This window comes from Anas platyrhynchos, chromosome 1 (genome assembly GCF_047663525.1).
Source record: "Anas platyrhynchos isolate ZD024472 breed Pekin duck chromosome 1, IASCAAS_PekinDuck_T2T, whole genome shotgun sequence".
Taxonomy (NCBI): Eukaryota; Metazoa; Chordata; class Aves; order Anseriformes; family Anatidae; genus Anas; species Anas platyrhynchos.
The window spans coordinates 3,679,120-3,706,160 of NC_092587.1; the positions used below are offsets into that span (position 1 = coordinate 3,679,120).

At 47.7% G+C, this 27,041-nt stretch overlaps 1 protein-coding gene across 15 annotated transcripts in view; it reads left to right on the forward strand.

The window, feature by feature from the left end:
* The first annotated feature begins 5,081 nt into the window (after positions 1 to 5,081).
* Positions 5,082 to 27,041, forward strand: part of LOC119717831 (uncharacterized) — a 131,092-nt gene continuing 109,132 nt past the window's right edge. For 10 of the 15 annotated variants that reach the window (XR_011811139.1, XR_011811198.1, XR_011811232.1 and 7 more), the window contains exons 1-2: positions 8,643 to 9,615; positions 15,030 to 15,269. The gene's annotated coding sequence lies outside the window, so the exon portion shown is untranslated. Of the gene's footprint in view, positions 5,210 to 5,277; positions 5,882 to 6,094; positions 6,539 to 8,642; positions 9,616 to 15,029; positions 15,270 to 27,041 lie in introns of those variants that run through there. The other 5 variants (XR_011811168.1, XR_011811188.1, XR_011811197.1 and 2 more) reach the window with 5 other exon arrangements.

Genomic DNA, 27,041 nt, shown 5'->3' on the forward strand with positions numbered 1-27,041 from the left:
TCCCAGCCATCAGCTTTTCCCTTAGAATGGCATTCCTTAAACTACCCTCGAAAACAACTCGTTCCCTGAACTCCCCCAGTTCTTGATCTTTTCCATGATGTCTCCTGCCTGCTATACCAGGCAGGGTAGGGCAGAGCTGTGGCTCAGTGTAGCTACAATTAATCTCTACAGACTAATTGGCTGGTGCATGTGGGTTTAGTGGCCGGGAGGAGGCTGCCAGCCCTGTTAGGTTCTGCTTTAGGTTCTGACCCGGCTCTCGCCCTTCTCTCCAAGGGCTGATTTTCCTGCAACCTGCAGGAACAGAGCTGCCACTGAAGCAGCCACTCTCTCCCAAGTTCATCTGAAATTCATTAAAGGGTTCAGAAGCTTTTGGGAGAGGGGGGCGGACAAACCTGCGAGCAGCAAAAACAGCAGGGCAGAACCCTTATTTCCTGCCCGAAGAAATAAGAGGCATTTCTTCTCCTTGGTGCTGGGCTGGCGACCCACACAAATAACAGGGAAAAGCGACCACGCAGCCGGCTGCAGAATGGGAACAGGGAAAATGACTCAGCAAGCCTGGCACCAAGCTGGAGAAAACACAGGTACATTATAGCCTTCCTCGAGCATCCATCTCGCCTGTGACATGATGTAGGAATAGCAGCGAGCACAGGTATTTGCATCTGATGGAAACATCCCCTCTGATAAATGATTTAGCCCTGCTTTTGCAAATAGTTATACACGGGAGCAGAGCAGGTGAGAGGCTCCATTTGTATCTGTCAGTAAGGGGGGGAAAAAGTTCAATGAAAACCTCTCATTGCTTTTTAAAATATTTTTTCCCCCTGTTATCAGTTAGCAAATAGCTGCTGAATTATAGTTTCATGCTTCGCTCGTGTCATTTTTCCTAAGATCAGTATTTCCTGCTACATCACCTTAGAAACTCGATCAACAAACACTGTGCTCGACATGTAAACAGAGCTTTATTTTACTTTATTTTTGACAGCAGCCAGTGTTTTAGAAACCAGAACACTCCAGGTTCTCTGGGCTGTTTGCCTCCATTTCACAATTTGGGTTCGGTTTTGAGGGCCTGTCAGCATTGTTTACACCCAGGTGCGTTTGAGCCGCGATGTTTTCCTGCGAGTGGCAAGGAAAATATATTACTGCAAATTGCTTTCTGGAATCAGATTTTCTCTTCTGTTGAGAATCTAAATGAAACTGCACTTTCTAGCACGTGGGAACTAAAGAGTGAAACACGTTCGAATGAGAAGTGAAACGAGCAGATTTAGTTTCAGTGACTGAGATGAACAAAAAAGAGGCAAAGACAACGCTGGCAAGCGAAAAGGACCAAGTCGAGAGCCGGAGCTCCAATAAAACCCAGGAGCCTGAGCTGTACCAGAGGAATTAAAGAACTCAGACGGGCCTTTTAACCATTGCCCTGGGGAACGGCACCGGCTCCAATCCTGCTGTCCATGCCAGAGCCCTATAACATTTTTTTTTTTAATGTTCTTTTGGAAAATCACAGCTGGAGCACCATTAAAAAAAATAATAAAAAAATAGAACCAATAAAGTTTTCTTACTTGCTTTCACTTTGAGCATCTCCCAGGTAGCTGGGGTGAAAACACTTGTCAATTAATCCAACAGAAAACAGGGGGATTATTTTTGGCAGTTTTAAAACAGCCGCTGAGCCTCCTGTGATCCGCCCCGCCACACAGACAGGCTCCATCAGTTAGGGATTAATTTTAAGGCAGATATTAAAGCCTATCACATGATGACGGATTTTCCTATATGTGCGGTTCGATGGGATGCTACAAAGCCGGGGCGTACGCATGCACACACACGTGTGTGTGCACGCCTGTGTTTGGTTAAGCCTTCTTCATTCATAGCCAGACGCAGCCTCAGGCTTCCTCAGGCCTTTCCAGGGAGCATAAACTTGGGAGGGAGAGAGAGCAGAACGATCTTTAAACCTCGCATTTTTGCAAGCAAGTTTCTGAAGCACATAAGCTCAGGTGGACAGAGCCAAGCTTGTAAAGATTTTACAACAAGCGATGTTTTCGAGAGGAGGCAGAATCCCTGCTCGCTCTTAGCCCGAGACCTCGTCGTAAGAACTCAGAGCAAATGCTGTGAAAAAAAAAAAGCGAAAAAAAAGCGCTTTTTTTTTTTTTTTTTTTTTTTTTTTTGTTACAGAAACGCGTCGCTTTGCTTTCCTGCCCAGCTGTCACCTCGAGCGTCTGGGCTTGACAAAATGAGACACAGCCGCGTGACGATGTGCTGTGGCTGCCGCCGCCGCTCAGCCTCCTGCAGAGCTCCCAGCGCCGGGCACCGGTCTCCCCGTCGCAGGCTGGGAAGGGAGCGGTGCCTTCTGCTTGCCGAGACCCTGTGCCAGGCAAACTGGAGCTTTGCAAAGCGGGGCTGGGCTCTGCAGCGAGCTGGGGCTGGCTCCAGCCCCCAAGGTTTTGCAAGGGTTCGCATGGCGAGGTAACTCTCTTCCCATGACACAGCAGAACAGCAGCAGCAGCAGCAGCAGCGTAAAAGAGATTGGTTCTGGCAGTGCTCCGAGGAGACTATTTTATATCCCAGCTCCTGCCTCTTTCTCCTTTAAGGACGATCCAGAGGAGGGGATGTGGAATAAAAAGAGGCTTAGCGAGGTAGGCAGGATAAACCCCAGGGAAATAGGAGGGGAGGCACGCTGGGGCTGGAACCCACGGCAGTGGGACAGCCTGGATATGACGGCAGAAAGAAACAGAGTGGTAGAAAACCCCCTAAAATTGGGCAGGAAAGGCCAGATGAGTAAACACGAGGTGTAGGGCACAGGGGGGGAAGCATCTGAGCCCTCCAGGGAAGAAGGAAGGAAGGGAGGATGAACTGCTCCACGCTCAGCTAACCCTTTTTTGTTTAAGTCATTAATAGCTCCTACAAAAGTCCTGGTTAAGTACTGAAAAAGAGTAATAAAATAGCTGAAACACCGACCTGTTATATGTACAGCTTGTTGCGAGGGCAGGCTGGATTGAATGGGGTTGGGCACCGGTGTCCCAACCCCAAAAATCCGAATGGGGGAGCAGAAGGAGGTTTGCCAGGACAGGGCCCGCACGGGGCATCGTGTCCCGCGGACGCGTGATGGGCATCGGTGTCAGCCAGAGATGGAAAAGGCAATTTATTCATCTCCCTTTATGGGAACTCTAAGAGATGCTGAATAAATTGGATTCCAGTCCTGTTCTCAGCGCCACGGGTCACGCTTTGAACCACTGAGGGGATGTGATTTTCAGTGGGGCGAGCTTTGCCTCCCTGTTTTTAACAGTGAATAGCTAGCCCCCTGCCAGCCCCCTGAACTTTGCGCTTGGCTCCGAACCCCGCTGCAACATCGCAGCTTTGGGAGCTGAATTTGGGGAGCTCCCACGGGAACCACATGCCACCAGTCCTGCCTAAAGCCCAGCCAGGGCCCGAGCCTCCGAGCAGCGCTGCAGGGAGAAGGATTGAAGGCGGGTGAGTGGGGCGGGTGGGCTCGAGCTCCATCCCCACCATCCTTGGGGCACAAGCTTGAGCTGAAGCCACTTCAGCACTGAAGGCAGAACAGCAGCCTCCGAAATGCCGGCGGCCTGCGTGCCGACCTCCAGCAGGGAGACCCCGGCCGCACGCAGCGGGGCCGCGGGACGGCCGGGATCTCCCCAAAGCTCCTGAAATATCTTCTCCTTCCTCTTTCTCTTGAGAAAGCGGCTGCTCGTGTGCAGGGCTTTAGTGCAGCGTCAGGCGTGCATCACTAGGAACGGCTCCTGCAGGCATCTCTCCCTACAACCTGGATCAAAAAGCTGCTGGTGGTACAGCTTAGCTGCTCCATGGTTTTTATACCAGCTGGCCGAGCTGCAGAGGTAAACCCACGTTTGCAATGCCTCAAGGCTGCACAAGCACAGAAATGGCCCTGCTCGCACCTCCTGCCTCTGTAGGCTCGCTGGCACAACCAACTTTCTGTCGCTTCAGCACCGGAGCCGCAGCCCCGGGGATCCCTCAGGAGGCTGGGGCTGGGAGCATCCCCGCTGAGCAAGGTGCCGCGGCGTCAGGGCACGGGGTTTTGCCAGGGGGGAAAGAAGGGGAGGGGAATAATAGTAATAATAGTAGTAGTAATAATAATGATGGTAATAATAATAGTGGTAATAATGATGATGATGATGATAGTAGTGATAATAATAATAATAATGGTAATGATAATAATGATGATAATGGTGATAATAATGAAGATAATGATGATAATGATGAAAATGATGATAATGATGATAATAATGATGAAAATGCTAACAGTAATGATGAAAATGCTAAGAGTAATGATGAAAACGGTAATAATACTGATGAAAACGATAATAATAATGATGAAAATGCTAAGAGTAATGATGAAAACGGTAATAACAACAGGGAAAGTGCTAATAATAACGATGAAAATGCTAATAATAATGATGAAAATGCTAATAATACTGATGTTAATGGTGATAGTATCAATGTTAACAGTGATAGTACTGATGTTGAGGATGATAATACTGATGCTGAGGATGGTAATGCTGATGTTGAGGATGGTAATGCTGATGTTGAGGATGGTAACGCTGATGTTGAGGATGGTAACTCTGATGTTGAGGATGGTAATGCTGATGTTGAGGATGGTAACACGGATGATAATAAAGCTAATCAGTCAGCGAGAAGGGAGCCCAGCACGGTGTTTTGGCCGCAGCAGCAGCAGCAGAAGCAGCAGTAGAAACAGCAGTAGAAGCAGCAGCAGTACAAGCAGCAGCAGCAGCAGTAGAAGCAGCACTAGAAGCAGCACTAGAAGCAGCAGTAGCAGCACTAGAAGCAGCAGTAGCAGCAGTAGAAGCAGCAGTAGCAGCAGCAGTATCAGTAGCAGTATCAGCAGCAGCACTGGGGCGGCGTGGGGCCGGGGGTGGCGGCGGGTCCGGCGGCGTGGCGTGACGTGAAAGTCCCCTTTAAGTTTCCACGGAGAGGCCTCCGGGTGTCACATGATGGACATGATATAATGAAACAACATTGTGCGGAGGGAAGCATTAGGGGAGCCCGGGGCGGCGGTGCTGCTGCTGCTGCTACTGCTGGTGGTGGCGGAGTGTGGATTGGGGAAGGTTGGGGGGGGGGGGGGAGAGAGGCGGCGACAAGCGACAGGCGACATGCGGGACCCCCCTGGCTCTCAACACCTGCACCTGTCCCGGGGCGATTTGGGCTGCGTGGGGCGGATAAGGCTGAGGTGAGTGAGGAGGAGGAGGAAGGGGATGAAGTATGGGGGGGGGCTGCGAGGAGGTGGCCGGAGCGCTGGGCGCGGCGGGGGGGGGGGGGGTGCCGCGTTCTCCCGGCCGGTGTGTAGAGAGAGAGAGAAAAAAAAATAATTAAAAAAAAATAAATAAAAGGGGGGTGAAATGAGAAAGGGGAGAGGTGTGCGGGTTCATATGGGGGGGGGGGGGGGGGTGCTGGCGGCGCCATGTTTGCGCGGCGGAGGTCGGGGGGGAGCCGCGGAGCCCCCGCGGAGCTGCGCCCGCCGCGATGTCCGCATTCCAGCTCATGTTGCGCAGATAAAATTCAAACTTGAGGTAAACACGGGCTGCCGGGGGGGGGGAGGAGGAGGAGGAGGAGGAGGCGGGGGAGGAAGGAGGGAGGGAGGCAGGCTCCGTCCCGCTCCCACCCCCTGCTCTCACCCCCCCCCCTCCCCTTCCCCTTTGCACCTGGCTGCCCGCGCCCTGCCCCGAGCCCCCCGGGAGAACGTGGAAAGGGGGTGAAGGTGGAGGGGGGGGGGGGTTGCTGCGCTTTTTAATTAATTTAATTTAATTAAGGGACCCCCACACCGCACACGCACACTTCTCCTTCTGCTCGTCCTCCCGTCACGCCGCCTGTAGGGAGAGGAGAAACTCCGCGGGCGCGGCAGGTGCGCGGGGCCGGTGTCGCGACAGGGCGCTGTGTGTCGCGACAGGAGGGCGCGGAGGGGGGGGGTTATTTATTTATCTATTTATTTGGGGGTGCTGTTTTTTGATGCGGGGGGGTGGGGAGAGAAAAAGGAGGCTTGGAGGTGTTGTTTTTCCTCGCGGCGAGGATATGGTTTGTTGTGGTGTTTTATTTTTTTTGGGGGGGGGGGAAGCAAACAACCTCCCCCCAAGTAAATAAATTAAAAATAAGAATAAATGAAAATACTGCTTTAAAGCACTGAGGGTGCTGAGGGGGGGGGGGATTAGGGCTGCGTTTTGAAGTGCGTATGGAAAAAACAAAATGTGGCCGAAGAGAAGAGAGAAGGGGGGGGGGGGGACAAGAGGAGGAGAAGGGGAGGGGGGGAGGCGGGGAGGGAAGCGCCGCTGCCTCGCCAGCCCCGGGCCTGTGACACGGGCGGTTTCGCTGGCAGCGGGGTATTTTTAGCACTTCCCCGAGCCCTTCGTGTGCTCCAGCCGCCGGGCGAGAGCTCCGTCATGCACGGACGAGGGGCTCGGTGGTGGTCCCGGGGCTTGTGGTGGCCCCCCCGGGGTTGATGGTGGCCCCCCCGGGGTCCTCGCGGTGGCCGCCTCAGAGCCGCGGTGGTCCCGTGGCCCCACAGGTGGGTGCGAGCTGGGAGGGGTTTTGGGGTGCTAGGAGGGGTTTTGGGGTGCTAGGAGGGGTGGACGTGTTGAGAGAGGGGTTTGGGGGGGCTTGAGGGAATGGTGGTGGTGAGTGGGGTTTTGGGGTGCTGGGGGGTGATGAGTTGAGGGGGGTTTTGAGGTGCTGGAGGGGGTCATGGTATTGGGATGGTGATGGTGAGGTGTTGACTGAAGGGGTTTTGGGGTGCTTGGGGGGGAACGGTGCTGGGAGAGGGGCACTGCAGCATCAAGGAGCGAGGTTTTGGGGTGCTGGATGGGGACGGAGAGAACGCCATGGTGCTACGGAGCTGGGTTCTGGAGGGCGTGAGGGAGCGGCAGGGAGCGGAGGGGACCCCATGGCGTCGAGGAGTGGGATTTGGGGTGCCTGAGGGAATGGTGATGCCGAAAGGAGATCCTGGGGTGGTGAGGAGACCCCATGGCGTTGAGGTGTGGGGTTTTGGGGTGCCTGAGGGAACAGTGGCGTCGAGGGGGGACGCTGCGGCGATGAGGCGCGGAGCCTTGGGGCGCCTGAGGGAATGGCGGTGCTGAGAGGAGACGCTGCGGCAATGGAGGAGCTGGATTTGGGGGTGCGTGAGGGGACGGTGGCGTTCACCGGGGTCCCTGTGGCAAGGAGCAAAGCCTTGGGGCTCCTGAGGGAATGGTGGTCCTGAGGGGGGACCCTGTGGCGATGGAGGAGCGGGGTTTGGGGTGTGTGAGGGAACGGTGGTGCCCAGGGGGGTCCCTGCGGCGATGGAGGAGCTGCGTTGGAGGTGCTGTGGCGACGAGGAGCGGAGCCCCGGGGTGCGTGAGGGAACGAGAGCTGGGTTTGGGGTGCGTGAGGGAGCGGTGGTGCCCAGGGGGGTCCCTGTGGTGACAGAAGAGCTGGGTTTGGGGTCCCTGAAGTAACGATGGCGTCCAGGGGGGTCCCTGTGGCGATGGAGGAGCAGTTTTTGGGGTCCCTGAGGGAATGACGGTGTCCAGGGGGGTCTCTGTGGCGATGGAGGAGCAGCTTTTGGTGGTCCCTGAGGGGATGATGGTGCTCGGGGGGTGTCCCTGTGGCGATGGAGGATCTGTTTTTGAGGGGTGCGCAAGGCACCAGCCTCTCAGGGAGGGGACGAGCGCCGCGGGCAGAGCTGCGGAGGCTTTTCCTGCGTGTGGCGCAACCCGGGGCTGCCGAGAGGAGGGGAAGGAGGGAGGGCAGGCAGGCAGGTGGCGTGAGGGCCTGTTGGGCACGGCTGGATGCGCTCCTATCCCCTTGGGGCCGCGGAGCCACGGCCGCCCGCGGAGGTGCCACAGCGGGGCTGGCCCTGAGGCGAGGGGGGCGCGAGAGGCGTCGCGGAGGGCGGGAAGCGCGCGAGACCCCTCGACGCGCGGCGGCGGCAGCAGCCCCCGCCTGGCGCCTCCTCAGCACTGCACCAAGGCGGCGGGCCCGCTGGCCCCGCCCCCCGCGCCCCCCGACCAATCGAATCGCGACCTCCCCCCCCCTCCAATTGGTTTCCCCCCCCCTCCCTCCTCCCCGCCCGCCCTTGGCAGGGAGCGAGCGCGGCCCGCCCCCGCCCCCCCCTCCCCTCTGCTCCCCCCCCCCTGTTTGTTATGGTCTCGGCCACGTGCCGCCGGCTCCCGCCGTCACGCGGCCCGGCCTCGCGCCGCCCACTGCCCGCCGCGGGGGGGGGACGGGGGAATGAGGGGGGGGAACGCGGGGGGTGTGTGGGGGGGGTGCTGACAGGAACCGGGGGGGCTGAGGGGGGTTCTGACAGGGATTGGGGGGTGGTGAGGGGAATGAGGGGGTCTGGGGGTGTGAGGAGGGAGGGGGGTGGCGGGAGTCATGGGGTCTGGCAGGAATCGGGGGTCTGATAGGAATCGGGGGGCCTGGGGGGGGTCTGACAGGAATTGGGGGGTCTTGGGGCATCTGACAGGAGTTAGGGGGTCTGACAGGAATTGGAGAGTCTGACAGGAATTGGGGGGTCTGGGGGGGTCTGACAGGAGTCATGGGGTCTGACAGGAATTGGGGGGTGGTGAGAACTGGAGGGTTTGGGGGGGTCTGACAGGAGTCAGGGGGTCTGGTAGGAGCTGGGGGGTCTGGGGGGGTCTTACAGGAGTTAGGGAATCTGACAGGAATCAGAGGGTCTGACAGGAATTAGGAGGTCTGGGGGTGTCTGACAGGAGTCGGAGGTCTGACAGGAGCTGAGGGGTCTTGGGGTATCTGATAGGAATCAGGGGGTCTGATAGGAGCTGGGGGGTCTTGGGGTATCTGACAGGAATTGGAAGGTCTGGCAGGAGCTGGGGGGTCTTGAGGAATCTGACAGGAACCAGGGAGCCTGGGGGTGTCAGGCCAGAGCTGGAGTGTGACTGGAAGCAGGGGGTCTGGTGGGAAATGGGGGTCTGGGGGTGTCTGACAGGAGACAGGATGGCAGGAGGGAGCTAAGGGGTCTGACAAGAGCTGGGGGGTATGGGGATGTTGGGTGGGAATTGGGGTGTGTGATAGGAACTGGGGGGTCTGGTGGGAGCTGGGGAGTCTGGGGGGGTCAGACAGGAGCCAGGGGGTCTGACAGGAACCAAGACGTTTGGGAGTGTCAGGCAGGAACCAGGTTGTGACGGGAGCTGGGGGTTCTGGTGGGAACTGGGATGTCTGCAGGTGTCTGGCAGGAGCTGGGCCTGGCTCCCATTCCTGAGAGGGGGGGTTCCAAACCCTCCCCCTTTAGGAGAGGCAAGGGGGACCCCCCCCAGTGCCTTCCCCTCCTGTAGGAATCAGGCTTTCGGTCCATGCAGCATCTTTTTATTGGGGAGTGGGTCTGGTTCGTGGCTGGGCAACCTGCCCTGCGGCCAGCAGGAACCTCTGCAGAGAGGTGGGGGGGTTCTCTTAGGAAGAGACCGGTTTGTGCCTGGTGGATTTTTGTCCCCCCCATGGTGTCCCACAGGAGCTGCAGAGCAGTTGTGTGTCTGTCCGGGCTGGTGGTGGTAAGGCATGGTGCTTTATGGAGGTACCCGTTTGTGTAGGTACCCGGGGGGATGCCGTGAGGAACGAGCTCAGCTATCGGTCTCCAGAGCCTATTTATAGGTAGGTTGGGCAGATCTTACCCGTAAAGGACTCGTGCTTCTGGATACGTGGTGAAAGACGGTGTTTTAAACGATGTCGTTTCGTTCACAACAATTTCTGAAATGGGATTTTATGGAAAACAGGGGAAGAACGGCCGTTAGCCGGCTACGCAGGGGAAAAACAAGTCGGTTGGGCGTTGAGGAACGTGCTGCCATTTTAAAGCAAGTTCTCAGCAGTAAGAGGATACGCAGCCTGAGGTCAGTGCCTTCCAGGCTGCAGGCAGCAGACCCTGGCCGTCTGCTGCCGGCTTTACACAGAATCACTGGGACAGGACAGAGGAAAGGGCATCTGCTGGCTGGAGGCATAAGCTCGGCACGGAGACCGTGTGCCTCTTGAGATCTGGGGGTTTGAGAGGGTGAAAAACATGGCAGAGCAGGATTCTAGATCCCTGAGGTATCTTCCCTCCGAGTAAGTGGAGGAGGAGTGGGGAAGCAAGCCCTATCTGGGTGTTCTGCTCTCTGTTTTGCTACTATGGAGTTTAAAAAATAAAAAATTAGTGTATTTTTAAGAATTACATGAAGCTGGCATAGTGGTTCTTCAGTAGCCTTAAAGAGTTAAATAACAGCAGAGGAACGAACGAGAATAGGTTAGGAAGAGCAGAGAGGGTTTTATAACCAACGGTGACAGTCATGCACGGATATTTAAATCAGCCTCAGAGTTGCACTTGTGTCTTTTATTAGTGGGATTTTTATGTTTTATAACACAAAATACGAGCAGGATGGGAAGATAAGGTTCATGGTACGTGTCGGTCTCGTTCATGAAATGGATCGAGGGTGGTTTGTGCTGCTTCAGTGTGCTTTCACTTCCATTCCTTCATAACGTTACCGGTACGATGTTCTGTGTCTCAACTACTGAGAATTTCCAGAAATCGTGGAGGGAATCTGGCCTGAAGATAGCAGGAAGGGAGTTGTGCTGAACGGCGAAAGGGCCGGGGTGGTAATCAGCCATATTTAGCACATGCCGGAGGGAGCTGCTATTTTGTGTTGGTTACGGCAGTCATTTGAAATGGAGTTATGCACAGAAAGACATGCATCCACCCAGGTAGCACCGGCTTGCTTTGTACATCTGCATATCATTGTATTTTGGGGGAAAAACATGCCTTAAAATAGGAAGTGAATAGGGAGCCCTCGGTCTGGTGCGGATCTGGGGGTGCTGGAAGGTGCCCGTAACGGAGCGTGCCGGCGTCTCAGCTTTTCGAGTGTACGTGGAATTACTGGTGGAGTTGATGGCACCAGGAAATTGCTTTCTCTATTTTTGTTGGTGAGACGCAGCTAACGTAAAACGAGCCCTTTGGATCCCATATCCCCTTTCTCTTTAATATAACTAAGATCGTTTATCTTCTCGGACGGCCGGGGGAGAAATATTTCATTTTGTAACTTAGTTCACCTGCCCTCCGATTGCTGTCAGTTCATGACAAGGAACAACGTGTGCTGTACGCTGTGTTCTACAGAGCTGTTGTGGCGACGAGCACGATGTATATGAAGAAAGGTCCGTGAAAATAGGTATTGTGCCAGTTCCCCTCACTTTTTACCATGCCGATTTGTTTCTCATGCAAGAAGTAGTCAAAGTTTCACGGTAGGATCTAATTTCTCGTCAGGTTTCAGTGGCAAAAAGGTTGCTATTTTGCTGTTTGTATGTACTTTAAAAAAAGGTTTTGGAAAGGATCTAAGTGCTCGTGCTGGTTTTGCGATAGGAAGTAGTGAAAGCTTTTTTTTTTTTCCTGTTTCAATAAAAAGGGAAATTGGAAACTTATTTAAACCATTTGTTTGTTTATGCTCCTGGTAGCCTATTACATGGTTAAAATTGAGAGGAGCTTGTTAATCCAGGGTAGATTTCTTTTCCACTGCTGTAATCATGTTTACTATGTATATTTTTTGTATTAACAATGAAAACATGGAGTTACCTTTTTTTTTTTTTTTTTTTGTGCTGCCACATCTATAGTATGAGTAGCTGTAGTTCATCATGCAGTATTTGCATGGTGTTTTTCCACAAATAACTGCTGCTGGAATTATGTCGTAGCACCAAAATATGAGCTCAAAAAGACCGTAACATAAAGGGTCAGAGCACTTGCAAACATAAACCCTGAAATGCAAATATAAAAAAAAAATAAATGATATCCCCGATAGTTCTCGCAAGTCAGTTTCACGATAATGTTAGGTCCTGACTCATGGCTTTCTGAATGACTGGAGAAAGAATTAATGGGGTTGCGAGCGTTTGCCAAGAATTTGTGCATAAACAGTATATTTTTTCTGGCTTCGGGTTTTACAAAAATCCAGCATAAAACCCTCCATCCTTTTTTTGGTCCTTCAGGGCGTTACACCTCAGCCAGCAGGCGTAGCGTTGTTATCTAACAGTGAGACTGGAAACTGGAGTTGTTTGTGTTCGCCTCCGAGGTTCACCCTTACCAAGGTCAGAGATTTCATCCTTCTCTAGTTCTTGACCTGGGCACTTTATGCTTGCAGAGGGTCCTAATTTGTGACTGCTCCTGAGCCTCCTGGAGCTGTGGCAGGAATGTGTTAAATGTCCCCCGCAACGCGCTTCTGCACGGGCTGAGTCTGGAGATCTCTGCAAGACCGACAGCTACAGGGGGAAAATACTGATGGCGAGAGTAAAACAGCCGAGCTGAACGTGTTCCCTGAATTTCCTACAGAAAGTGATGTGTTTGGCAGGACAACAAAAAAAAAAGTGATGATTGTAGGATGTGCTGGTTGTAATTAGTTGTAATCAGCGTGGATGAGGAAGTTTTGCTGTTGACAGTGGTTTATTTTACGAGCGTTTCAGTCGAGGCATGTGGCAGAGTTGGTGGGTGAGGGGAGATGGTCCTGCTCCTGAACTGGGCTTCACAGCCGAATTCCAGTCTCCTGTTACTTGTTACTAGCTCTTTATTTTTTTTGGTATTATTATGCTAGGAAGCATTAATGGGGCATTGCTGATGTTATTTTTTTTATTGTTATTATTCTTGCTAGGCTATAAATTTGCCACTAAAGCGTAAACAAAAGGAATGGAGAAAACAAATGGTTTAAAGGGCATTTATAGCACCATTTGTGAGCCGTGATTTTATTAACACGTCTCTGCACGTAGGTTGGTCCTACTGAAGGACGTAAATCATGCGATTATTTAGTAAGCAAGCAAAGCTGGTAAATACAAAGGTACTGCAGCAGTTGTGGTATTTTCCTCTCCCGACTTTCAAATTCTTATTCTTTGTCAGCAAAACCTATGACGTGCTTACATGTAATAAATCCTGTACGACAGTCTTACCTTAACAGAAAACTTGTGAAGTTAGTTTTCTAATAATACCGAGAGAGAATTTTCTTTTTTTTAATTTGTGTCAGCAGTGGTCAGAAGCAGCAGTTAGTTGCTGGGTGGGAAGATGGAGTGAAAAGGGGGGGGAGAGGGGAACCTGGTAAGCATCCTGCTCAGCTGTTACAAAATGTCCGTAGTTCTGGCGCTTTGCATAGAGGGACGTGCTGGTTTGCCTGATGCTGCACCGAAACCAAGCAGGCTGGCAGCAGCGCGGTGTTGAGCCCGAAGTAATCCTTCTTATTTATTTTTTTTGGTAGTATTTTATTAGTTTGGATTAAATATTGTCTGTGGAGCTTCTCCTGGGGGAAGCTGAGTGCGTCCTTTCGGCTGGATTTTTTTTAAAGGGGGGAAAAAAAAAAGCCCTGAATCTGGGTTGAATTGTTCTTCATCTGAATCGTGGTCAGGTATAATTTTGGTGCTAAATAAACTTTCAGAAAAGAAAAATTATATTTGTAAATACAAGTTAACCTTTTATATGGAATATCCTGAAAATGTGCTGATTTGTGTTACTGCATTCTGTTTAGTTCACTGACTTTCGGTATCTCCGTAGCAGCTATCGGAGGAGCTTCTGCAAGCATAGATTTGTGAAATGAAGGCAGATCCTGGCTTGATAAACTACAGCGTGCAGAGGAAATAAAGGAGAATTAACTGGCATTCAACTTCTAGCCTCCTGGGGGGGGGTGGGTGGCCGGGCCGGCCGACATTTGCTTGTTTTTTGCCTTGGTTGCTGTTGGTGTCAGCCATGGAGGTGTTTGTTTCTCTGTGGGCAAATGCTGGGTGGCAGGAGATGGTTAAGCCAGGAGCCGAGCATACCGTTGTGTTTCACTGCTGGAACTCGGTGGGTGGGGGAGATTTGGAGCTACCCAGCTCCTACAGGGAGCTGTGAAGCCTCGGGAGACCGAAGATGCATCTAGCAACGGTGTTTACTTTTAGCAGGAGGGTGAAAAAGGATTTCTGGCTATTAATCTGGCTGTGTTTTCCAAACTGAAAGCACTGGTAGGCTTTCAGGTGTCGCTGCTGTGTTACCGGGAGTTCTGCAGTTTGGCATTTTTAGGGGTGCTCTTCCTCTTATTTTATTTTTTTATTTTTTTAACTGATCTTTAAACATGAATCTGTCAGTGTCTGCTGTATATCAGTGTGTCACCTGTACTTCCTGGGAGATCTTTATGTAATAACTTCTGTGATTTCACGGCAATGGCACAGGCTCCCAGAGCAACCAGAATTATTTATCCTATCGATAGAGAACAAGATTCCAGACCTGCAAAAAGCAGCAGGTATTTTCTTCTCCGTGAGACATAAACATCAGAAAGACGTGTAAGAAAAGCCTGAATGGAACAGAAACGCTCAAGTCCTGCGGTATTAAATACTGTTTATGTTTTTAGACAGGTGTCAGCGGTGCTGGGAATTGCAGGCAGTACGCCACTCGCTTCAGAGCGGCCTTTAAGCCGCCGAGTGCCGTTGCCCTCTGCCGGAGGAGAGCAGAAACACAGCGCTGCGTGGTGGGCCCGAGCTGCCAGAGCCACCCGAGGGTGCTGGGGGGGCTCTGGGATGCTTTTCTCCTCCTCGCTTGTCGCTCTGGCTTCCTTGTCAGCTCAGGTTGAAGCCAGGTCGGCCAGCTCCTTGGCTTTCCTTCTTATACTGCCCGTGGGCGTCTCCTGGGTGAAGTTGTGGGTATAAACAGCAGCCAAACGGTGGACCTGGCATCACGGGACCTGCTAGTTCTCCAGAGTTTGTCTAGGAGCCACAGCTCATTCTGAGAGCCTGGGTAGCAAATTGTGCGCCCTTCCTATAAAAAAAGAAAAGATGGGAGCTCTAATCTCTGAATGTTTAGCCCTGTCAGGTTTTGGTAATTCGAAGTTATCTGTGAAACAATGTCGATCCAGAAATTAGTGTTTCAGTGTAAAGGGCACTTAAATTTGAATAGTCTTTGTAGACCACGTAACAGGAATGCGATCTGACTGATTTATAATATATGTGGTTTCACTAACACTGCATATATCTGCTGTTTTGATAAGCCTGTAGCATAGCATAGCACAGCCTTCTTTTTTTTTTTTTTTTTTTTTGTGGTTTAGGAAAACGCCTGCTTTATTCTTTTCAAGAAACTGCAGTTTTCACGTATTTGTGGTGCTGAGGTTAAAGGGACTTTACGAAGACAGATTTCAGCGATCCTGCTTCAGGGAGAGCCTCATTTCTCCCGTCCTTGATGGGAGGATTACAGGCATTCGTAAGGAAGTCCTTGCTGAATATTGGAGAGAGAAAAAGGTCGGCCACGATGACCAGGGAGAAGTAACCATCAATTGCTAATTGAAAAGGTATTTACTGAGTGAAGCTCAATTACTTAAAAGCAGTATTATTTTGGTCACAAGGGAGTCTCATCTGTAAGCTGGAATTTGTGCTGGAAGTCAAAGTTGTATAAAACAGGAGGAGGAAAATGCTGGTGGAGGTGTTGGTTGGTTGGTCCAGACCCCCGGTGTTACAGTGGGAGAGGTGGCTGTCAGAGATGGAAATAATCTTTCAATTATAGACACATGCAAAATAGATTCTCCAGGGGTAGCCTGGACGATGGGCTCTAGTCCTCCATTGCTTCCAGCAGACGTGCAGCATGATTTCCACAGCCTTTTTTCCTTCCAGGTTCCAAACTGAACCCTTCGTTGGTCCTCCACAAAGCTGTTTGTGGTTTATCACTGATCTTTAGAAATCTACGTCTCAGTTCCAGCATAAAAACCTACGTCTCGGTTCCAGCTGACATGGACTGTGGTGGTGCAGATACTGCCCGTTGGTGCAGATACCTCTGTTCTTCCCTTGGGTTTTGCACATGCTGCATCTGGGGATAGCAGTTAGATGCATTTAGCCTTTATTTTGTTCTAGACCAGCAGGTCTTAATTTTTTTTTTTCATGCCCTTCCCCCTCTTCAGGATGTATTGCATGCCCCCGTAGTCTGAAGACCGCTGGTTTGAAAAACAAGCTGTTTTAGTCTTTTCCTGTAACTTTGTGTTCCTGTGGGTAAAGCTCCTTTTGAGAAGGTTTGTGTAAGATCATTCTCATAGCTGGTAGGTCAGGTAAATATTACAAATGCACTCTGTTGTGGCCAGTATCATCCTGCTCAGAGTCTCTGAGGGATATTCCTTGTTGCACTTACCCTTCCATTCATGTTTTCCTTTGCAATTACCATGTCCTCCTACTGTCATGAACAGGTTTAATTCTGTTCCACGTGCTGGTGGGTGACAAAGTAGTGATGTGTCTTCTGGCAGCTTGTTACAACATCAGTTCCCATGAAAATAATCTTTTTACCTGAAGTGTTTGAGGTCTGTCTCGAAGAATGGCTTTGTGATACACGTGATGTCTGTAATAGACAAGGACTGTAATTTATTTTTTCTTTACTCTGCTACTTTAGATAAAAAATTTCCTGGCTAGATTCAACCTGGAAGCCAATGTTGAGACTTTGAGATGCACTCACTTTTGTAGCTGTGGGAAATTAATTACTGTATACTTCCAAGGTTACCATATAAACCGGCCTGCAAGGTTACCATATAAACTGGCCTGCAAAGTATTTTCTGGGTAAATTTTGCTTGGCTTATTTCGTTTTTACATTTGATCTCTAAATCTTCACGAATACCTTAAACAATGTTAATAACTATTCATTGTCTTTCTTAATAACGCAAGCAGAAATGCATAAGGTTTTCCAAAGTGGGTTCAGTAATTCTTTTTCACTTTAGATTTCTTCTTTATATGTCACGTTTTTTGGAATGCTTCTTTGTCTGTGCCTTCTACCAGTATCTCTCTTTGTTGTGCTGCTGCCTTGCAGGAAACAAAAAAGAAAAAGAAAAGGGGTAGTGGAAAATAAGTCCATACTCTTACTGCAGGTGGCTTTCATGATTCTTGTGTGCGGTGTTTATTTTTTCCAGTTGTTTTGCTGCCCTTTCGGCAGCAAAAGGACACTTTGCTTATTTCCCGATTGCCAGCTTACCTTTGTGGTTTGGTTGCTCTGCAAGTTTTGAAGAAGGAATCTGGAAGGGGAGAAAACAGAGCAAGAAAAGGGCAGCACTGGGACCTGTCCTCCTACCCTGTCCTTGCCGTGGGCCGTTCGTGGTGGCCTGTGCATGTGCCCGAGCTCAGCTGTGCTGGGACGAAGCCTGACTCGCAGCGATAACGCACGTTCTCCTCTCCTGCCCCTCCCTGCCACCCAGCCGAAGCATGAGGACGAATGCAAATTCCGCCTTGGTACTTAAGGAAATCCTCTTGCAGATTGCAGCGGTGTGGTTCGTAACTTCGAGATTTCTCGAGTGAGGAATGGAACAGTCATCTGGTTTTCTTGCTGACCGGGGCCTGGAAGTGAATGCCTCCACATCCTGTGATTGTGAGATGGGTGTTTCCAAGCGGCTCCGCTGCAGGCAGTGCATGAATGGATGCTCAGGCAAGCTCAGGATGCTTGCTTTTAAGACAGACTTCGTAGCAGCATCTCTTGCAGAACTGGCTTCAGAATCTAATTTCTGCTACCATCATTATCTCCATTTCAAATGGGTAAAGACTGTAAAGCTGCGTTCTCTCAGCTAATTGATATTCAGCTGACCCCTCTACTTCTACATTCTGTGCCTCTCAAGGGTTCTGTTAAATAATATTTATATTAATAGTATCATCTACTGCCGAATCCCTCCTGTGGTTTATAAGAGCGTATTTAAGTATTACATTATGTTAACCAGCTCTGCCGGTAGCTCAGGATTCAGGTTGCTTGTATTTGCAGTTATTCTGCTGCTGAGTTCCTCATCTCCGTGAGTGTTGGGAGTAACAGAGGTGGGGGCTGCAGGGGAGAAGTCTGTGAAGAGCAGCAGGGGCTGGAGGCACTGCTGTGAGCTCTCCTGAGGAACCCTGGTAAGGCGTAAGGCAAGCTGGCTGTGGCTTTAACTGGTGCATGGGCAGATGGAGCAGCAAGCGAGCGCTGTCTGGAGGCAGCAGCTCCTGAAAAGAAAGCTGAAGGTGCAGGAGCACAGAAAGAAATCCAAGCTAGGTAAGGTTAGAACTTGGAGTCTGTGGAGAACAGAGAGATGGTCAGCGCAGGGAGGAGGCTGGAACAGGTGAGGCTCTTCTGGAAAAGTTCAGTATAAGATGGAAAACAAATGTTAACACCCTTCACAAAAAATCAAATTGGCAAGTTTAGAGAATAGGCGTAACTGAACTGGTGCTGGATTTAACCTGGGGTACAGAAGTCAGCTCAGGAACAAAGCTGGAATCTTCAATTTGGATTTCCTAGTAAGATATCTCATTGTGCTGCCACTAGATTAATGTCTTGGCCCAGGATAACGCTGGCTTTTGAAGAGCTTATCTTCAAATGTTTAAAAATCTGTTCTTGTGTTTTACCATAAACTGATGTGGTCCAGCAGTCATCTGGCTCGCATACTGGAAATATTTTGTTTTTCTTTTTACATGAGTCATTACCATGCATTTGTTACTATGGTTGTTTTCTTTTAAAGGATTTCTTCTGCCCTTGACTTACCACAATGTGGGGCATTCAGGGTTGACTTAACTCCCAACGTAGAAATTTCCTCTGGGATTGCTAGTTTCTAAATAAATCTTTCTAGGTTATGTGCCTGTAAAATTAACCAGTCTTACTATTACTTCTGCATCAGTCCAAGTTAGGACGTTGCCCTATTGCACATACAAATCTTAAAGCTACTTTAGGCTTCAAGGAGTTGCTCATAACTTGCTGGGGGTCAGCTGCTGGAGGTGCTCTTACTCGGTAGCAGTGGTGTGTACTTGAAGGAAATAATGAGCGAAATACTGTAGTGGATGATATTGCTGATATTTTGGGTTCCACATAGCTTTAAAACTGAAAAAGGGCAACATTGCCCATGCGTGCTTGTTCTCATTAAAGTATTCTATTAATAGGTAGCGGTCATTTCTCTTTCTTTACACAGTATTTAAAATATTATTCTGTAACACATTTCTTGTCATAGTTGAACCTAAATATCTGCTTCTGTTCAGGAGAAGCTGTAATGTAAGATTCATAGAGTTACAGACTGGTTTGGGTCAGAAGGGACCTCAAAGCCCACGCAGTTCCACCCCCTGCCATGGCAGGGACACCTCCCACCAGCCCAGGCTGCCCCCAGCCCCATCCAGCCTGGCCTTGGGCACTGCCAGGGATGGGGCAGCCACAGCTCGTCTGGGCAGCCTGAGCCAGGGCCTCATCATCCTTAGAAGAATTTCCTCCTTATATCTAATCTAAATCTCTCCTTTGTCATTTTAAAGCCATTACTGCGTGATGAAACATGTTTCCTTTTTTTTCTATTGTTTTTTTTTACTGAAGGGGTCGCTTTAGATCACAGAACTTTTTAAGCTGGGTCAATTCTACTTATTTCTTCAGTAGCTGATAATTATTTTTTCTTATCTTGAATTCCTGGTCTAAGATACGTAGTGCTGGCAGTGTTTGTGATATTACTGTAGAATTACTGCTCACTTTTGTGGTAAATACATGGAACTAGTAAAGGCTTCTAAGGTTTCTCAGTCTTGTCACTTGGTATAGGAAGTCTGATGTGGTTTAATGGCTGTATATTTGTGTTTCAAGCTAATGAAACTCTTCTTAAAAATGGTGGTGTTTTTTTTTTTGTTTGTTTTCCCCCTATTGCAAAGCTGGAAGATTTCTACAACGTTGGATGTTTTGATTAGAATGTTTCTTCCAGTTGCCAGCTTAAAGGTTTCAAGGCCATTATTATAACCTCTTTATTAAAAAACAAAACAACAACAACAAAAGGTTTTGCCTTATGTAGCTCTCTTTCATGTTTATTTGTCTAATGGTTTATGGCTAGGAGTTGTATCACTTATGCCTCTTCGGTCAGGTAAGCAAACAAAACTCCCAGGATTGATTATTTTTTTCCATTCTTTTGATCATCCTGAACCGTGTCTGCTCTGCATGCTTGGCTCAAATCGGAGACGGATTTGCACCTTAGTGTGCCTACTGCCCGTGCTTAAAGCAGCATGGGACACGGTGTCCCTTGGTGTCTCTTAATATCCTCCAGAATGTCTAAAGTCTGTGGCGAGTGAGCTTGCTGTGCCGGGCTTTGATGTGCGGTGCAGTTGGAATAGCTCATCAAAGCAGAAACATGGGCGAAGGAACTATTCTTAATCATCGTGCAGTTGTTAGCTGCTGCTCTGCAGCTGAGGCTGCATGAAATAACTGTGTGAATCGTCCTCCATTTCCTGCCTCGGAAACTTCATGGTCCCGTCGTTCATTTTGGAACCGGTGCTGCGGTGTCATTTCCCAGCTGAGACCGGCATGGAGTCTGCAGGTGCTTCTCTGCTCCGTTCAGCCGATTCCTGCCGTTGAGCAGTTGAACGTAAACCACTGATGGAGCAGAGAATAACAGCAAGAGCTCGTGCAGGCAGGCTTCCGTTGTTGCTGGGAGGCAGCAGGAACAAGCAACCACGTTCGCTCCGTTTGTTATGCTGGTGCTCCTCTTCTGCTCCTTCCTACTCGTGGTCTAGATTGAATCATTTGGCTGCCGTTAATGATCTTGGCTGAGAAATTATAATTTGTAGTCTGAGACCACGGCTGGTGGTCAGACAGCTTTTTTCTATTTTTTTTAATTTTTATTTTTTTTTAAACCGGTGAATCCCGTTCCTTCTGGCAAATGCAGGGCTGGCACTTGAAAGGTAGAGGTTACCATCTGGTGCCGTTCCTGCTACCTGAAATGTTTTTTCTACTGATGCTGGAGCCTGCACCTTTCTTAAACAGGGACCACGATATAATAGGGCTGCCTGCAGACTGCATCCAAAATTGCTGCTGTAAATTGGGGTCTTGGTAGCTTTATTTCTTACCTCTGTCCTGCCAGTGACCCATGGTTTCTTTGTAATGGGCTGCATTTTTCCTGCTGCATAGATTCCAAATTGAGGAGCTGTTTACCTGGCTGAAATACGTATTGTGCTCATGTATATGACTAAATCTACAGCTGCTGAAATTCACTTCTGTTATTCAAGTTCTTAAGGTTATTCAGCTCCTTCCGTGTGATATCCTGGGTCTCCTTTTGTAACTAAGTTTTATCAACAAACATCAACATGTTCATTATTCTTAGGCCAGGATTACTAATAAAGGGGGGAAAAAAACAGCACAAGACTCTAGTCTCCAAACTTATCTGATAATTATGTAATTCAAAGTATCTACACCATTCTATCAACAAAGATCATGGAAAGTTGCATGTAGAGATCTTCAGATACGTTCCATGCTTTGAAAAAAAAAAAGAAAAGTTGCACTGTTAGGTGTTCTGTTTTATCAAGATGTAAGACACGTCCAAGGATGTTGTGATGGATTTAGAAGAAGCAGATGGTGAGGTCCAGTTTTTCTGAAGGCATTTCAGCTCATTTTGAGTGACTGCAGGGAAGTGAACCAGACAGAGAAGCTGCAGATAGAGAAAGCCTGGAATTCCTTTCCATCAGTGATAAAAGAGCTGATAGAAAACTGCTTAAACTTTTGTATTAATTGAGGAAAACCCATGAACGCTTTGATGCAAGTGTGGGGATAAGTACATTAAAGAAGAAACAATGTAAGGAGTGGTAAAAGGGCTGAGCTGCAGGGAAAAGCCTGCTGTAGGAGATGAGCAGATAAATGGAACCAGTAAGCCTGTTAAGACATGTCAAACAGTGATAAATACTAATAGAGCCTTCAGCTGTTCAGATGGAAACGTAGGAAGGGGAGGTGAAGCCCACACTGAAGGTGACAGCATTTGGTTTGGTTCAGCCCCTCCGTAGGGACGTAGGGAGAAGGCAGGATGGGTAATGGACATAAGGCTTAGAAACAGAGGTGGGTGTAAGAGTGAAAGATGCTAAAGCACTCAAGTCTGGATGATGTGATATGCTCCAAAAACTTCAAAGGATTTTTTTTAAACTATTCCAGAACTGCAGTAGGAGCGTTTTTCTTTTTTAAACACATGTATGTTGAAATAGCTGAACTAGTACGCTTCTTCCAGAACTCAAAAATAAACTGAACCTAAAAACTTGGACTTGGACAGCTAGATACTCCTAGAATTCTACTGAAGCCATACTAAAGTGTTAAAAGAGAGCAAGGTAATGAGTATACTGTACAGAAAATGCAATTTGCTGATCAAAACTAAATTGTGCTGGAATAACCTGACATCTCCTCCAGCAGGACCTGCTTTTTCAGAAGTCAGCCTTCCCCCAGGCTTTGGTCAAGTCCTTGGGAGGAATCCAAATGGGAAGGTACTGTTTGAGCTGCAGAAGGGGGATGTGTTTTATCAGAGAAGTTGTGGTGTCAGTGACAAGATGGCCCAGAAGCAGTGACAGTTCAGCAAATGGAAGGAGAGGGGTGGGGACAGTTCACAGAGAATCAACATTTTTTTTTTTTTTTGGTGATTGGTTTAGGTGCAAGGGGTGAGTGACTGCCTGTCAGGGCTCCGCACAATAGGTTTTTAAGACTCAGAAGTTAAAGTAATTATGGAGGGATTATTGCATTACAGAGATGTAATGGTGTTTCACTGCTTGGAATGACACAAGTGTTGCTCTGATGTGTATTTGGAACCTCTAAAATTCTTATTCCTTCCGTTTAGAGTTTGGTTTTGATAACCGGTGAGCGTTGAGTTAATAGTTAACATGTGGATGTTAAAAGAAAGCGTTAGCAAGTCGTAGCGCTCTTTCATTTTGTAATCGTACAGTATTTATAAGAAGCAGTGAGGTCATTGGCTTCCGGTACGAGCCACTTCCTGAAAACCATGTTTTACATGGTAAATCTAAAAATGTATTTCTTCGAAAAACTCAGCTGTGTTTTGTTTCCTCTCCTCTCGATTCTGACTGTCCACCTTACTTCTGTTTCTGCTCCAGCGCTTACGTACTGCCGTAGAATAGGGCCGCTTGGTGACGGAGGGCACGGGCTGCCTGCTGCAGGTGCTGCGGAGAAGGTAGCTCGCAAAGCCAGAGCAGGAGGAGGTAGCGTGGAAGCAGCTTAGAGTCTGACACGCAGCAAGTATTGACGGTCTCAAACATGAGTGAACCGTGAATCATACGCTGAGAAATAATCAGATTAAGATAATGAGGTAAAACCAGCATCAGCAAAAGTACTTAATGTATTATTTTCCTGTTGGGTTACGGATATCTGAGGGGCAGTTGTTCTTAGGCAATGCCGGTTAAAATCAGTTTGTTCTTGGGCTTTTCTTTATGCGAAGTTCTCATACAGTCGGTTTCTGAACGCTTAGGTTTTAAAAGTAACCATCAAATTTCATAAGACTTGAAGGATTTGGCAGTAAAAGGAAGCAAGCATATATATGCTTCCTTGCTTGCAAGGAAACAAGCCTCCACACTTCATTTATGCAACATTTTTTGATCATATAATATTATTGTTTATAATGTAAGAGAGTATTTTAACTGTGACCACGTTTAAAATATCCAAATGTAGTCATAATTGAGCAGTATGTATTAATTAAGCTATAGCAGGTGAGACTGTATGTGGGAGCCAGGCAAGATCTGAAGAGCCTGGCACATCAGAAGGAAAAAGGTGTTTCAGGGTAGTTCAGAAGAGTTGTTTTTAACCAGAATTGGACAAACTGAAATTGCTAAAAAAAAAAAAAAAGTATATGCCTCTTAAAGGCAATGTAATCATTTAAATGTGTGGGTCACTAATTTTATTTTTTTGCATTGTTTTAGTTGGCTGAAAGGCTAATTAAGTTTAATATATATATAATATCAGAGTGAAGACAGACCAGAAGAGCTTTATAAACAACTGCTTTGATATGCAAATCATCTGAAGTTCTGAAATACAGGAACATAAAGAACTTCTGCGGTCAAAATGAGTTTGAGAACCTTGTGTCCATTTGAAGATGGAAGATAAATAAGAATTTTTGTGGTTAATCATATACTTGTTCAGTTCAAATGAGGTATTTTGTTTGACCATGTAACAACGTAACTTGCTGGATTTCATAGAAATAACAGCAGTGGGAAATTCTTGAAAATATAAAGACTTCTAAAACTTCGGAACAGTTCATGTTATTTTAGCCAATCATCATACTGATGTGTTGTTTCTATAAAGTCATTTTCTGTGCCTCTGTAAAGACATGCTGCCTGTCAGCCTGTAGTTGGCAATGTTCCTGACCGTTGCCATGGTTATTTTATTGGTAATTAGCATTTGTCAATAGCTTGTCCATCATAACTCTTTAAAATCTCAAGCCTCATCTGCCCATACCACAGTCACTTTAGAGATTTCCAAAAATGCAGTTCAAACCCTGGCTTTACGTGGCTTTGTTGGCTACTGGATGAGGGACACAGGTTCTGAATTTATTGGGGAGAGCTGTGTTATTGTGCTCTTGATCCTTCTTTCTTTTTTTATCTTCCCTCCTCACTTTTCTTGTCCAAATTCCAAACTTCTGGACATGAAGTAGAACCAATGTCTTCATCACTGCGTTCTTACTTACAGTTTTATTGAAAAATTTGTTTCCTCTACTAAGGTGAATATAATGATTGTGTAGTAAAGTTACTGGGAGCTGTGGGAGCGTGCATTTGTTTGCTGTCAGGCTTTAGCTTTACCATACCAGGTTCAGTTTGTGCCTTTCACATGAGGTGCTAATGTACCCTTCCCATATAATCGCTGTGTGGTCAGATTATCACTTAATTGTGATCAGTTCATTCTGAGACATTAATAACTGATAAAAGTTACCACTTCACAGCACTGGCAGCGTTGGAACATCAGGGGGAAAAAAGCCTGAAGCCCGTTTCCACTTTTCCCTGCAGTGCTTTGCTTGCTTTTCATAGGGCAGGCTTGAGGATCTTGTGATACTGGTTTAGGCTGTGCCTTGCCTCTGGCACGTGAGCCTCTTGCTTACAGCTGCCCAGGCAGCAGTCGTGGCACTGCACTGCACACACCACACGGCTCTGCACCTCTCCTGGTGTCGAAGGGCTGGGGAGAACAGGACGGCTCACGCTGCCTTTAACCTCCTGGTAAGAACTGCAGGTACTCATTCAGGTGGTTCATACGGGGGGTTATTAGACAAAAAAGTCATCCTGATGGTCAGGTTCCAGGTCCAGGTGGACTTCTCCTCCCAGGTGAAATCAGTAGACATCTTTGAGTTTTTTCATTGCTTTGTATCTTGTTACTTTCCTTCACAGGCTGGGATAATCTGGGAGTTTCTCACAATTTTCACCTTCTCTGTCCAGTGCATGGTCTGGTTACCCAGCAGGTGAAAAAAAAACCTCAGGCAAAGTCTGTAGGAGCAGAAGGATGAAATGCAGTAAGCTATGATAGAAAAACGCTTAGTCTGAGTGATCTGAAGTCTCTGGACTGTGATGTACACCAAGTTGTGTGATGCTGCTTTGTCGAAATGGATTTGGGGTTGAAGTTCACGTTTAGGTAATTTCTGGATTGAAAGAACACTGTGTTTTTTGTTGTTTGAATTAGGTAGCTTTGGGGTGAAACTTTGGCACACACGGTTAGCTGAAAATGACGATGGAATGTGTTCCTTAGTTTTCTGTGTTGCTTGAAAACCTAAACCATGAAGTATTTTGTGAAAGGTTATTTAGCATTTGCATCATCTTCAAAAATGTTTAAAATTGCTTTATTAGTTTTATGTTTGGTGTGCAATAATGACTGGTAATCTTTGGGTCTTCATTGTATTCCTGACTGCCTACGTACTGTTGAACTTGTAGGATTTTGCCTGCGTGGCTAAGCACGAGCAATATCAGGCTTGACAGCTGCGATGACGCTACATAAAATAAGATGAAGTAAGTGAAGAGTTAACCACAGCAAAGCTCTTCGCAGTATCACTGCAGTTTCAGATAGTTATCACTAGGAGGACACACAGACCACAACATTAAGGAACTAATTGTTTACCTTTTCGCATTAACTGCTTTGGTGCTAGTTTATAAGACCCAGAGAATTGCGTCGCGAGGTTGCCGTGTAATAATGCGCTAATTCAGATACTTTATTTTCTTCCAAATTGAAAGGGAAAGTTGTGTGACAGAGTAGAAGTGAGTACGATAACATTTGGAAATCTCCGTGTTTGCTTTGTCAGTGAATCAGACGAACGCTTACTCTCAAGGGCGTACGCCAGGCAGTAATTGACATTTCGGTGGAAGCGATCCCTTTTTGTTAGCAGTTTTTGTATGTTGTTTTTTTTTTTTTTTTTTTTTTTTTACTGGAGGAATTTCTTGCACCTTATTCTGCAATATTTACAGAGGCTGCTGCTGGGCAGGGAGCTCCGTAAGACGGATCGCTGGATTTGGTGCGGCACTTGCTGTCATCTTGGCTAACGTGTAATCTATTTGTGATCTGGTGTTTGCAAATCGCTTTCCTTTTAGTTGTTTGTATGTATTTACTTAGAGTCTGATGTACAGTAGCTGTACCAGGTTGAGTAATATGGAAATTAGTCTAATTGATTTAAATAGTTTGTAGACTGCCTGTGTTGCTGAGGCAAGCTGTTACCTAATAAAGATTTCAGAATCTGACTCTTTCTGTATCGGATCGTTATTGATATCACACATGCAGACAAAGATGATAACTGAAGCATATGCTTTAAATAAAATGACACGAGAAAATGAAAAATGCTTTCAAATTTAAAATTGGGGAAGGATGCATGAACATAACACCAGATGGAGAGAAAGAGAAAGTAAGATGCAGATTATTAATAAAGTGTGATGTGTTACAGTTACATAGAATAGAATCTTAAAGGCTGCCATTGCGTACAACTTGCTGTGACTTCTGTAATAGTTGTTGTATTGCATAAAAGTGAAAATACGTCATCTGAGTCCTCTGCAGTGAAGAGACCTGGTGCTACAATAAGGAGCACAGCCGAGGTCTAAGTGGTTTTGAAAACCTAGCAATTGTTTTGCCCTTTAGATTGCAGGACGATAGAAGGTGAAATAAAGATATTACTTGTAGATTTACTAGTTTTACTTCTCTAGGTTCGTATACTTACTTCCCTTAGGGACATTCTCCTCAGTACTGCAGCTAGTTTCTATAGTTTCATTTTCTTGGATGTAGCAACAACCCCCTGTATCTACCTGCGAGATCACTTGGGCCTGGGATTGTTGTATGGATGCTTTATGGAAATTCCTGTGCTTTAAACAAACCTTTGCACTTTTTGCTCATCATCTATATT